General features: G+C 41.8%; 1 protein-coding gene across 5 annotated transcripts in view; it reads right to left on the bottom strand.

The window, feature by feature from the left end:
* The window catches only part of CTBP2 (C-terminal binding protein 2), a 230,760-nt gene that overhangs the window by 83,351 nt on the left and 134,752 nt on the right, over window positions 1-12,657 (bottom strand). The gene's annotated exons all lie outside the window — the stretch shown is intronic.

Raw genomic sequence — 12,657 nt, 5'->3', positions numbered from 1 at the left:
AATGCGTAGAGACTTGCTCAAGTTCACACACAAACAGAAGGAGAACTCCAGAAGAAAACCTCTGTCTCACGACTCCCTGTCCCGTGTCCTAGCGAGAAGACCGTATTTCCCCATTACTGAAAGATCATTGCTTGCTAATAGCATCAGTCTAAAATGATCTAAAATGATCTAAAAATGATCATCCAGCAACTGCATCTGTTCTTCTCTTTACATAAAGAAATGCTGTGGCAGTCAAAAATGTGGTGGAGGGGTCTGTAACCATGTCTGTGCTCCTGCTTTATAGGAGCCAGCAAACTAACATTTGAGGCCCTGATCCTGGCAACACTTCTGCATATGGTTGAATTTAAACACGAGCAGTCCCATTGACTCAGGGCTGCCCAGCGGGGAGGGGCAAGTGGGGCAATTTGCCCAAGGCCCCTTGCCCCGCAGGGGCCCCCACGAAAATATAGTATTTTATAGTATTGCAACTTTTTTTTATAGAAGGGGCCTCTGAAATTGCTTTGCCCCAGGCCCCCTGAATTCTCTGGGTGGCCTTGCATTGACTTCAATGGATCTCCACAAGTGCTTGAACTTTAGCACGTGTGTGTGTGTGTACAGGATCAGGGCTTTAGTGAAAAGTCAGCCACTTTTCTACAACACTAAGTTAAAGAAATTCTTGTGTCCTCGCTAGAGAGTGTATTTCTATTATACTGACTTTAATTAACAGCTGCTGATTAGGAATTCCAGCAGCCTTTCAGTCTAAACGATCATCTCCCTGAAAACCCTCTGCTTAGCGCAGCCATGTCTGCTCTGCCCTGCCCTCTCTCTAACTTCTCTGTTAAGGTGGACACAGACTATTTGCTCAATGAACACAAATGACAGCATAGATGTGACCGTGACAGCCAGCATGAAATATGACGGGGGGGGGGGGGGGCTACATTCCCCACTGAACCAGGAAATAAGAAAGAAATATTTTAAATGAAATACAGATAGGAGCAGAAAGCTCTTGTTTTTCTTTTTGCACTCTTAAAAACAGTTCCTATGCAAATACCTGTATTTCTGTAGCTATTTATAAAATAAGATCCCTGCAACAGTCACCAACAGAGAACTTTATGGAGCAATGTACTGACCCAACATAACTAATCTGATATAACAGAGTACCTGGGAAAAGAGCAATTCACAAATATTGACATTCCTAATGCAAAGGTGAGACTGAGGAATGAGTTTTACATGCAGCCCATTTTATCGTACCTTATCTTTGAATTTTACAGCTATATTAGGAATATTGCAACATGGAGCAAAAGCAAAATAATTACCATGATATGAAATGCTTTTGTCTTTGTGAACCTGTGAAAAAAAGTACAATTGTAGTTTAAAACAATGGATTTCAATTCAACAGCGACAGAATCGGCATGCGTTCTGCTATGATACGACAACTGCAAAGAGACTTTTTTTTTTTAAAATGTGATGGCTGACTCTGTCATCTAAAATCCCCTCATCTAAAATTGAAGGGATGAAGATCAAATTTGTGTAAGTCAATGGGGTCTGACAATGGTAAATGTCTAGCTCTACACAGTGCTAGAAAATTCAGTTTTGTATCTGGGAGAGAAGAAAATATGGATTAAATTCTCTTACTTACTTTAGAAAACAGACTATTAAATCTGCCAATGCTAGAGAGTCTACTCTCGCCTCAACGTGCATGTAGAATTCCTATCAGTCACGGGCAGCAGGTGAAGCCCCTCTTTGGGGAGGCTAGCCCCCAGCTCCGCCCCTTCTGCTGTGCCCTCCCCATGGCCAAAGCCCCAAGATCCCCTTCCCCGCCCTCCCCCGTGGCTGTAGCCACAAGTCCATCCCCCCGTCCTCCCCCACGGTGCCCTCCCCCCCGGCCACAAGAGCCCCAGCCTGGCCGAAGCCCTGAGCGCTCCCCGCCTTGGCTGGAGGTGCCCCGGGCTGGCCGCGGTCCGGAGCGCCCCCTCTCCGTCTTGGCTGGAAGAGCCCCGGGCTGGTCAAAGCTGCATTGTGCCTCCCTCCCCGGACCCAACCTGCACAGGGGAAAAGCATCTGTTAAGATGCTTTTGATATGCCCCATGCAGGTTTGGGGCAACTGAGGAGGCAGTATTTGCCTCCTCAGCTGCCCCGGAACCTGCATGGGGCATAATAAAACAAAAACTTCACTGCCAAACCCCGCAACAGGGGGCGGGGGGCGGCGTCCAGTGGCCGTGGCAGCGCTGTGGGAGGCAGAGCCTCCCCTGGCCTATTATATTTGCTGCCCAGTAGCATAGCTGGTGGGATTCAGCGGAAGCAGCCAGCAGTCATGGAAGCAGCACCTGCTGGCTGCACGGCTGGAGGAGCCGCGGGGCAGCAGGCCAGCTCAGAAGCCGTGCCTGCCAGCCAGCGCTGCCCACTGCATGGCCAGAGGAGCCGCAGGGTAGCAGCAGCAGCCCAGCATGGAAGCGGTGCCTGCCGGCGCTATCCACCGCACGGACGGAGGAGCCGCGGGGCGGCAGGCCGGCGCGGAAGTGCAGGAGGAAAAGTGAGCGGGGGGGTCCAGTCTGGGGGCATGGCAAAAGGGGGGAGCCAAGGAGGCGTGACCAGAGGGGGAGCCAAGGGGAGGTGCCTTTTTTATGTTCTGTGCTCCCCCAAAGCCGAAAACCTGGCTACGCCACTGCTGCCGCCCATGCTATCAGCGTAAGTGAAAAGCCCCTTGAGAGGGAATGTGAATAGTGGTTAGGGCAGGGATTACATATCAGGACTCCTGGGTTCTATTCCTGGCTCTGCCACTGACTCACAGTGACACCTTGGTTAAGTTACTTAACATCTCAGATTACCCATTTATAAAGTGGGTATCATAATATGTACCTACTTCAGTCTGATGTTGTGAAGATATTAATGCATTAGTGTTCTTAACACGCTTTGAGCTCCCTGGATAAAATGCACCAGAAAGGTGCAGAGTTAGAGTAACATTATAGCCCTCTGAATGTGAGCCCTTCTACTGAAAATGCATCACTGTGCATAATGATTGCTGAAGCTTAGGTAGCTCTTTATTGCTTCCTCTGCTTGCACCTCCTCAAGAGGCATGGATGAGGTGGAGTTGAACGTTTTCTGGTACATAGTGGATACAAAAGGGGAAAAGGCATGACGTGCCCTGTAAATGACACGTAAAGAACTTAGTTTAAATAAAAATCTAGGGGGCGGTGGGAGTGTGCGTGATAATCCCTAGGAAGTCATTGTATTTGCCGAAATTTGGCTTTGCAAAAAGCTCTCAAACAGTGGCAACAAGTGCACAGCACAGATAGGCTTTATAGCAGCTTCTCTTTAAATTAGATAAGTACAAAGAGAAAATTAGCAGAATTGCACAGGAATCATTTTCTATAATCAAAGGAATAAGAACAGGATCTGAAAGCTCTTGAAGCTGTGCCACCTCCTTTCACGAATTTCCAAACCAAAAGTGTGGATGCTGAAGAACTTCAACGAAACACTCCAAAGAAAACCCAAATACCAAGTTGGTGCATTACAACAAAAACTCTTAAGATTAGCTGAACACTAAGCAGTCACAGCCCTATGTAACTCTAGATTCTGGTCAGATCAGAAGCAAAAAACAAAAGCTTATGTATATTTGCAACTCAGCCTCCCTGAAACTGGGATATAAATTTATTGAAAACACTGGATCACATATTCCCATGGCTTGTGCACTGAAAACTGTAGGAAACTCACTTTAAAAAAAAATCCTGCCTCTAAAAGCTATACACAAGCTAAAACCTCCAACTGAGTTATGCTGCCATTCCACCTTACTCCACAAAAATGGCCCATGCACATGAAAAGCATATGCCAAAAAAAAGAAAAAGGAATGTGTGGTCTGAACATATGTAGGAGAAACCAAAGCCAAAAGGACCACACATGCCAAAAAACAAATGCAGTTACTGCCGAAAACTAGTTCTAAGTGACTAATGCCATTCTGAGCAACAGTAATTTGCTAATAGCCCACAAAATCCCAGCTCTCTCTGTGGTAATATGCAAAGATAGCAGTCAATTTCTAAAGCATATCGGATCCACCTGCAATGGCATGCATCTGCATTACCTGCATCTGTGGTTGAAAAGTGTTTGGAAGGGTTCTCTGCACATTATTTTTATCATCCCATTATAGCAGACCCTGCATCTGCAGATCACTTTAAAAAAAATAATTATACTATTTCCTTTTTTTAATACTGTGGAGCCCACGAAGACATGCAGCTAATAAACTTAAGTAATCCACAACCTTATTATTGTAGTCCTTGATAGGGCTGCCAGTTTTGGTTGGACATATTCCTGGAGATTTTATCACATGACATAATCTTTAATTAAAGACTAATCTTTAATTCCTGGAGGCTCCAGGGCAATCCTGGAGTTTGGCAACCATAACCTTAACCTCTTGCCACCCAACTTCCTTCCTTTATTTCTGCCTGGTGTGATTCCGCCTTCAGTTAGTCAATAAGTGCTCTGCGGCAAGCTGCATATCTATTATTTGTCAGTACACAGGACACTAGAGATGGTGAACAAAGAAACAGCAACCTCTCTAATGGGTGTTTCTAGACATACTCACTATTCCAACCTTCTATTATTTTATAGGGTTGAGTACCACGAAAAGCATTAATGTATGCCGCTTAATTCTGCAGTAAATATTTGCAGATGATAGAAACTTCCAAAGCTTTTTATTGCAAATGGGAACCTATGGCTCCTGGTCACTCAACCTGGCTTCAGGGGAAATACCTCTGCCAGAAGCCGTAACAGCAATATGTATATACTGAGCGTGCAAAGACAGAGCAGCGTTCTGACCCACAGGATCACCTCACTATTCAAGAGGGGCCTACAAAAACTGGTTCTGAATATCTCTGTTGGGAATATTTGGAAGATTCCTAGAATACTGAACAGGACTGCTATAGAGATCCTAAAATGCGAGATGGCTTTTCGTAAGATGTTAAGTATTTTACAGACATGACCATCAGCTAGGGAAGAGATTTAAACAGGTAACAGATTTTGCAAGAAGCAACAAGCCACCAGGGGAATAAAGCCCTCTGGTGGCTGGGAGCCCACCGGGAAAACCAGCATATATTGGGTTTTTTGGAAGTCTGCGCCACTTTGCCTGCACTTCATTCATGCATACATAGAATAATTACTCCAGTATTGGGCCGCCGTAACTTCCTAGGAAGATGTTCAATGCAATACTTCACGGAACTGGAAAAATCCACCCAAAGCTGCCTTTGAATAACAAGTTCTAGGATTAAAGCCTCCAAGTTTTATGCCAAGTTTAGAAAATGGGGACTTAAAAATCACCAAGTGCAGCAGAGATCCATTATCTATGAAGCAGGTTTTGATCTAGCATGGGCTTGTAAGATCTGGCAAAGAATGAGGAGTTACTGTTGAAAATAAAGATGGAATTCTGATTAACAGGAACATGAGAATCTAGAATGCACTCAGACATAAAAACTAAAAACCTAGCTGTAAACACCACCTTGAAATCTTGGAATAAGATTTACAACCAGCCTTCAACCAGGCAAAATTTTTGCATTCAAATATTTAGACTATTGCTTACAAAACAATTAACAGAAAAAATATTGTGTAATTCCTGCACCAGCAAAGGGTTAACTTTTTTTTTTTTTTTTAACACTCCTACACCAAAAATGCATATACTTTCAGGACCTACAAAAAAATAAATCAATCTGGATGACAAATAGTGATATGGCATGCACGGTTCATTGGGCATGTCCCTCAAATATTCACAAGGATCTAATCTAGGAATGGTCTTTAAAAAATCCTTTAGAAATCACATCAAGCATCTTGCATCCAAAATTGGGTATTAGACCCGGAGGTCAAAATTCATCATGATATTAAACGAATTTGGGAGTAAGATTTAAATATAGTTTGTAATGAAAAAGCTTGGAATTATATCGGTCCCACAAACTAGAATCTTAAATGAATATGTTTTAGAATTCTGACCTCTGCCCTGCATGCCTGGGCCTCCATATAAATAAATAAATAAATAAATAAATAATGAAGGAAATATTACTGAATTCCTGAAAGATTAAAAAGTGGAATCTCGGGAGACTTTTTTTTTTATGGTGATACTCAAGAGCTACAGGAACGTTTCCCAAGTTTTGGAACTCTTCACAGGTAAAAGAATATTGGGAGACATATACTTTCAAATATAAATTATTCATACTAGATGTTTTTGATCAGTGGGTCTCAAACTTCATTGCAGCATGGCGCCCTTCTGACAACAAAAATTACTACACGACCCCAGGCGGGGGACTGAAGCCCAAGCCCCACTACCCTGGGGGAGTGGAGGCGTGGGGAGAGTTGGCAAAGCTGCCCCAGGGCTTCTGCCCTGGGGTGGGCATGCAATCTTAGCCCCCCTGCTCAGGACTGAAGCTCTTGGGTTTCAGCCCCAGGCAGTGGAGCTCAGGCTTCGGTTTCAGCCCCGGGCAATGGGGCTTAGGCTTTGGTTTCAGCCCTGGGCCCCAGCAAGTCTAACATCAGCCCTGGTGACTCCATTAAAATGCAGTCGTACCCCACTTTGGGGTCCCGACCAACAGTTTGAGAACCTGTGTTTTAGATTACAAGTCAGAAGGTACCATTAGAGCATCAAGTCTGACCTTAAGGAAAATATCCATATTATAATATCCTTTTGCCTACTGGAAAACAGATACATGCTTCTTGGACGTCCAAAGGGAGCAACAGGAGTGTAATGTGACCAGATTCTCAAAATAAAACAACAGGACACATGTCACTCAGGGTAATGAAAGAGGAAGAAGGGGTACAGCTTAATCGAAGGGCAGGATCAGGCCCTGTGGAGAGCAACAGGAAGAAAACTGAGGGCAGAAGAGAGAGGGGAATTTACACTGAGTCTTCATTACCCCATGCATGAGAATAATAAATCTACTGACTATTTGTTCTTCTCAGAGGAATAAATCCCATCCAGCAAAAGAGGTTCCTTAAACTACATTTCATGACAATCATTGCACTTGTGGCTAAAGGTGCATTAGGTGATGGAGTGCCCAATTTTAGTTTCATTCGATCACTTCTTTGCTCTCCTCCTTCCCAGCAAAAGCTAGAGAGAATGGCCTCCCAGAAGTGTCAGCAGCACCTCCTGCTGGAGAAGTGAAAGCGTGCTGCTGTACATAAATGGGACACATTGGAGTCCTGTTTTAAAGACTATAAATCTTTGGGAGAGATCACTGAAAAAAAAAATACAACCAGGATATCTGGTCAATTAATAAAAGTGTTTCAAGGAATGTAATTGCCTAGGAGGAATTACCAAGATACTGGAAATACATCTCCATCTGCACTGCTGGAATGGACACTAGCTCTGTCAGAAGCTGCTTCTTGTGAGAAAACGGTCATCCAAGCATTGAACCCAATGCCATATGGGATACTTCTTTAAACTTCTTGGAGTTAACTTTAACATAGGGGGGTCAAACTCATCCATAGTATAAAACTCTTCTAAAGTCAATCGCTACACCAATGGAAACTAACAAGCATTACTCAAGTGTAATGCAAGAAGAGTTCATACTCAGTGCTAGAAATTGTAGTACTTACCTGTGTTCATGGGTACTGAAGAATATATTTGTAAAAGAAAGCTAAATAATGTGTTTCCCTACAATTTTACTCTAGTGAGACTAGATGTCCAACTTCTTTCAAAATAGCTTGTAATAGGTACATTTTGTAGAGATGGGCTCAAGCCTGAAACTGTGGAGCCAGATTCAAACTTCTCCAAAATTCAGGGTGATCACATTCAAGGTGTTAGTGATGAATAAGGATATATATTGTTCAAATCGGTCACTGAGAATATCATGTAGCTGAAAAATTAACATCGTACAGCTCAGATGAGTTCACTTATTGATAGAACAGGTTGCTGACTACACTACAGGTTGCATATTCTGAAGTATAGAGGTGGAAAAAATCACAGATACTATGTTATCTTATTAATAGATAAACTGAATAAATGGGAAAAATATCAAAGCTGAAAATGAAGCCTATGGTATAGAAGTAGTTAATGATAATGGCTACCCAAAGGTGCTAATGATATGAGGCTATAACACTTGTTACATGGAGTCTTGATTTTTAGACTGGGGGAAATGGAGTAACAAGGCTAAACTGTAGATTAGACAAATACAAAGTTACAACAGGTGTGGGTTAAGAAGTAAAGACAGAAGTGTTTATTTTGAGTTATGGGCAGCTAACAAAGCACCATGGGCAAAGATGTTCTACTTTCAATAGCAGGCTAGGTTGGATATCTAATACAAAAAAGCTGCACATGGAATTCACGCATATTGCACCAGTATTCCTATCTGTACTATTAGGGCTCAATTAATTTGTCTTACACTTTACCAAAGAAAACCAACAGGATTTTTTTGTTTGTTTTTTTAGTTATTTGTACAACTTGTTTCATGTGTAACTCACATTCTAAATGTTGTCATAGAGCTTTCCTCCATGCCACCACTTGGGTGATGTAATACAAGTAAGCAAATGTGCATAAAATACAAATACAGGCTTGAACAAGAACCAACACCACCACATTCCTTAATGCTGTAAAAATGACTGCACATCTGTCTCATTTGGAACATGCACAATAGCTTATTCACAAGCCAAGAAATGTTCATTTATACCTATGGGGAAAGTTTGAATCAACATGGTGAGAGGACTTAGCTTGACCTACATTTATGAACCCATTGTGGTTGCTGTGAACTTTGTTCATCCACGTGAACTCCCTGCACAGGATTTATGTCCACTTTTTTTGGTTGTATCTGAAGACCCACAAACTTCATTAGACCCTACATACACTGATTGCAAGGATCCCCCAAGAACCTGGACACCTTGTTAATGTCCATGATGCCTTTTCACCACTCAGATATTTCTCAGCATTACTGGAATCTAGTTCCTCATTATGGATACCAACAACACAAGGAGTAATAAGCTTCAAGGAAAGGCTTTTGTGAAAAATGTGAGTAATGTAATGCATAGACCAGTGAACTTCATGGATATACTGGAACAGGGCAGCAAATCAGGAGGAACCAGTCATTAACCAAAATGTTAAGGGGGAATTTGCCAGAATCTCAGTTGGTGTAAATCAACACAGGATAAGTTTAACAGCTGAGGATCTATAAAACTTTTTATTTGCCTCCATTAATTTCTCTCTCTTTCCCCAAGGAGAAACTTGGTAAGCTACTTCCTAAAAAGTCTGATGGTTTTACGTCTTTTGAGAGGCAAAAACAAAAACAAATATAGTTTTATTGGGATGGGAGAAAAAATCTCTCTACAATGAATTATACTCATGAAACAAAGCCAACTCAAATCTGTTAATAGACTACTTCCCTATTTATTCTAAATGAGTAATTTTTACCCAGTATTGGCAAATGTATCCATACTTGATATAATCTCTAACACATTGTTTCTCTTTGAACGACCATGTGTGATACAAATTTCCTGATATAAACAGGAATTTTTATTTCTTAACAGTAAACAAACAAACAAAAGCATGTATTTAGTTGACCTACAGGCTGTTTATTAGTCCCAGTGCAGGTTTTAATCATTAAACGCCTTATGTTGTGAGCTCCTCAGAGCAGAAGCTGTCCTTAATGAGGTCTTGGTAAGCAGCTATCACACAATGGACACTACTGTAAACAAACAAAAAGCTTCCTGACCCAGAAGCAAGAGAATTTCCCCTTTTTTCATTCAGGAATTTTAACTTGTATTTTCTTGCTCCTGTCTGGAAGTGCTTTTCACATGAATGGCAACCAAATCCATCAGGGCAGGTAAGACTAGAGTAGAGAGAACCACCTTCTGCACTGCTTGTAACTGTAGGAAGTTGTTCTGATGAGCTTCCATGTTTTCTCTGACCAGAATGGATTTTTTCAACACGGCTAGAGTCACAAAGTAACCGATGGAGGTGGTGATGGTCGTAGTGCCAGTGGCAAGTTCCCTATAACCTTTAGCCCAGTGGTGAGATCACTCATCTAGGATGTGGGAAAACCAGGTGGAGAAGGCATTTGAATACTGGTCTCCTACATCTGAGGAGCATGCCTGAACTACTGAGCTATGGGATATTCTGGTGTTAGTCTCTCTAAATGTTTCCTGTGGAAGCTGCCCCACTTCTTTCATTTGTCTGCTACTGTAGCCTCCCCTACACCAACAATTCCGTATAATATTCAAAGACACCAAGATAAAACCAGGCAAAGTAAAATGCCTGCTTTTTCAGTTTATGCTTTCATAGCAGCTGGAATGGCCAGTGTTCAGGGATTTATTACCCCATAGCCCAGCCTGACCACAATAAGATCTTTCAACAACAACAACAACAAAAAATAGCCTTCAGCAAAGCCAATGTGGTGTATGATAATCGTACAACCCTACGGGCTAGTCTCCACAGAAAACTTAGATTGACTGAGCTACGTTGGGCAGGGGGTGTGAAAAGTCCACTCCCCTGAGAGATGCAGGTAAGCCAATCTAACCTCTGGTGTAGACAGCACTAGATACTGCCTCTCGGGGAGGTGGATTAACTACAGCCACTGGAGAAGTCCTCCAGTCACTGTAGTGCATGTCTACACTGAGGCACCATTGTGGCACTGCTGCGCTGCCATAATGTTTTAAGTGTAGATTTAGCCTAAGACTCTGGAAAATTATTTTTCAGGATTATTTTTACAATGGTAATTACAGTCAGTCCTAACCTGTTACCTATAAACATTTTGGGAGTCACACACAACATGACATGCTGCAGCTGCACAACAGTAAATACCATCAACTTAATTCAAATCACAAATAAAGTTAGTGAACAGCAAATGTGCTTTTTTCAAAAGTTATTTAAACTGCACTTTTACAGCTTAGAAAAAGATTTTAGCCAAGAAAGAACAAAAAGCTCAAATCAGTTGTTCAGAGGAAAATAATCTAAACTTCAATCACATCTAATGTTCTGTTAGCAGATTTGTCCTATGATCCTTTTGAGTTTCTTGTTCACTCAGCAACCAGATCTGATAGTAAACATCAAACTGGAAAGGCTGCTTTTGAAAATCCCAACTCTGCCAATATAAGTCTTTTAAGTCAGGTTCAAAGGCATTTTTCTAAGATAAGATAGAACATTACACCTGAGTGTTTATGGCTTTTCAAATGGATAGATATGTAACTCTTTGCTGCCATATATTCTGGCCACTGTCAGCACCTTCCTTCCTCCCCCCACACCCTCCCGTATTACAAAGGCAACACGCTCTGGAGCAGAGTTAACGCAGATTAACCCAGTTTTGACTGGGTTAATTAAACTGACAGGTGGAATGGCTTTTACATTTTTCTATATTACTTGATTAAATGAAGAACTCATTTTTCAATTTCGTGCTCTCTGCACTGAGCTTGAAATGCAGCCCTATCTGATGAATAATGCCACTTCCTAAGGGATATCAGTATCAATGTGCGGGTTGTATATCCAAGGAGATCACTAGGATCACCCCACTCAATTAATGGTTAAATAATTCATGGCAAGTTTAAAATGATAGCAAAGGAGTTGTATTTAATTACTGCTGTATCAAGAAAAACACAGTCCATAACTACTAGAGCAAAACATGTAGGGACTCAGTTTCTCCTTCAGTTGTGCAACCTGAGGGGTCTTATATGTTCTGCTGAAAATTGTTATAAAATGCATTTCTCGGCATCATAAAACTTCAATGGGAGTTGTGTGCCCACATCCAAGAGCACAATTTTGCCTGGGAGCATTTAACATAATACTTCGAAGTGTGCCCCTACAAGACATTGTTGGTAAAAGTTGAAACCATGTATCTGGACAGATTCTTCCTTTAAACATAGGTAATCATTCAGCAGACAAGATTTAAGCTACAGCTGCTTGAATGACACTTTGTTCCTTTTTTGTTACAGCTTGTAAAATTTTTATGAGATGGCCACCAGCTCTCAGAGAAGTATCAGCGAGCACATTGGAAACTCTGAGGTTGTCTGGCACCACTTGACTTTTCTCCTAAGTAAATAAAAGTAGCTTACGCCATCTGAAACTGCAGAAGAGATACATTAACTACTGGCTGTCATTCTGTTGTGACACTGAACAAAATGCAGAAAAGTAAAGAAAAAACCTACCTGGGCTAATGCACCCAAATACATGCTATCAATAAAGAATGGATCTACAAATTTGTCTTGGCATCACACATTTGCTAATGAAGGAAAAACTGTTTATCGATACATTCAGTTACATTTCAACAACAAATACAGTTAACACATATAGAAATTGTCAATGTTGCAGAAGAGCTGAATTTACTGTAGCCTGGGGAGTGTAGGAGTAAGTTGTCTCCGGAAAATCTCGGTTGTTTAAATTGCCATTTAAACCATAAACTGGTTTCAGAGTGCCTATCATAACTGACATTGCTCAAAATGCGTTCAAAATGCTAAGCTAGATAGCATGGCATTGCCATGAGTGCGTGAACAAGAGAGGTAGTTGTTTTGCATCCAGCAATCTCTCTCACATAGTCTGGGGCACTGGCACTGGTGTGACTTAGTGAGGGAATGCTGGGAAGAGCTACCCCCTACTCATTTCCATTTGGGATTTAGATCATTAACTTTCACATAGGCTCACAGGACGGAACTTTTCACAAAGCAGCACCGTCACTGTAAGGCAATGTAAACACAAAGTAGAGCCAACATCTTGATATGACAGCA

The sequence above is a fragment of the Chelonoidis abingdonii genome, chromosome 15 (genome assembly GCF_003597395.2).
Source record: "Chelonoidis abingdonii isolate Lonesome George chromosome 15, CheloAbing_2.0, whole genome shotgun sequence".
In the NCBI taxonomy this organism is placed as follows: Eukaryota; Metazoa; Chordata; order Testudines; family Testudinidae; genus Chelonoidis; species Chelonoidis abingdonii.
The sequence above is the reverse complement of the archived record's forward strand: the minus strand, read 5'-3'. Positions and strand labels throughout refer to the sequence as shown.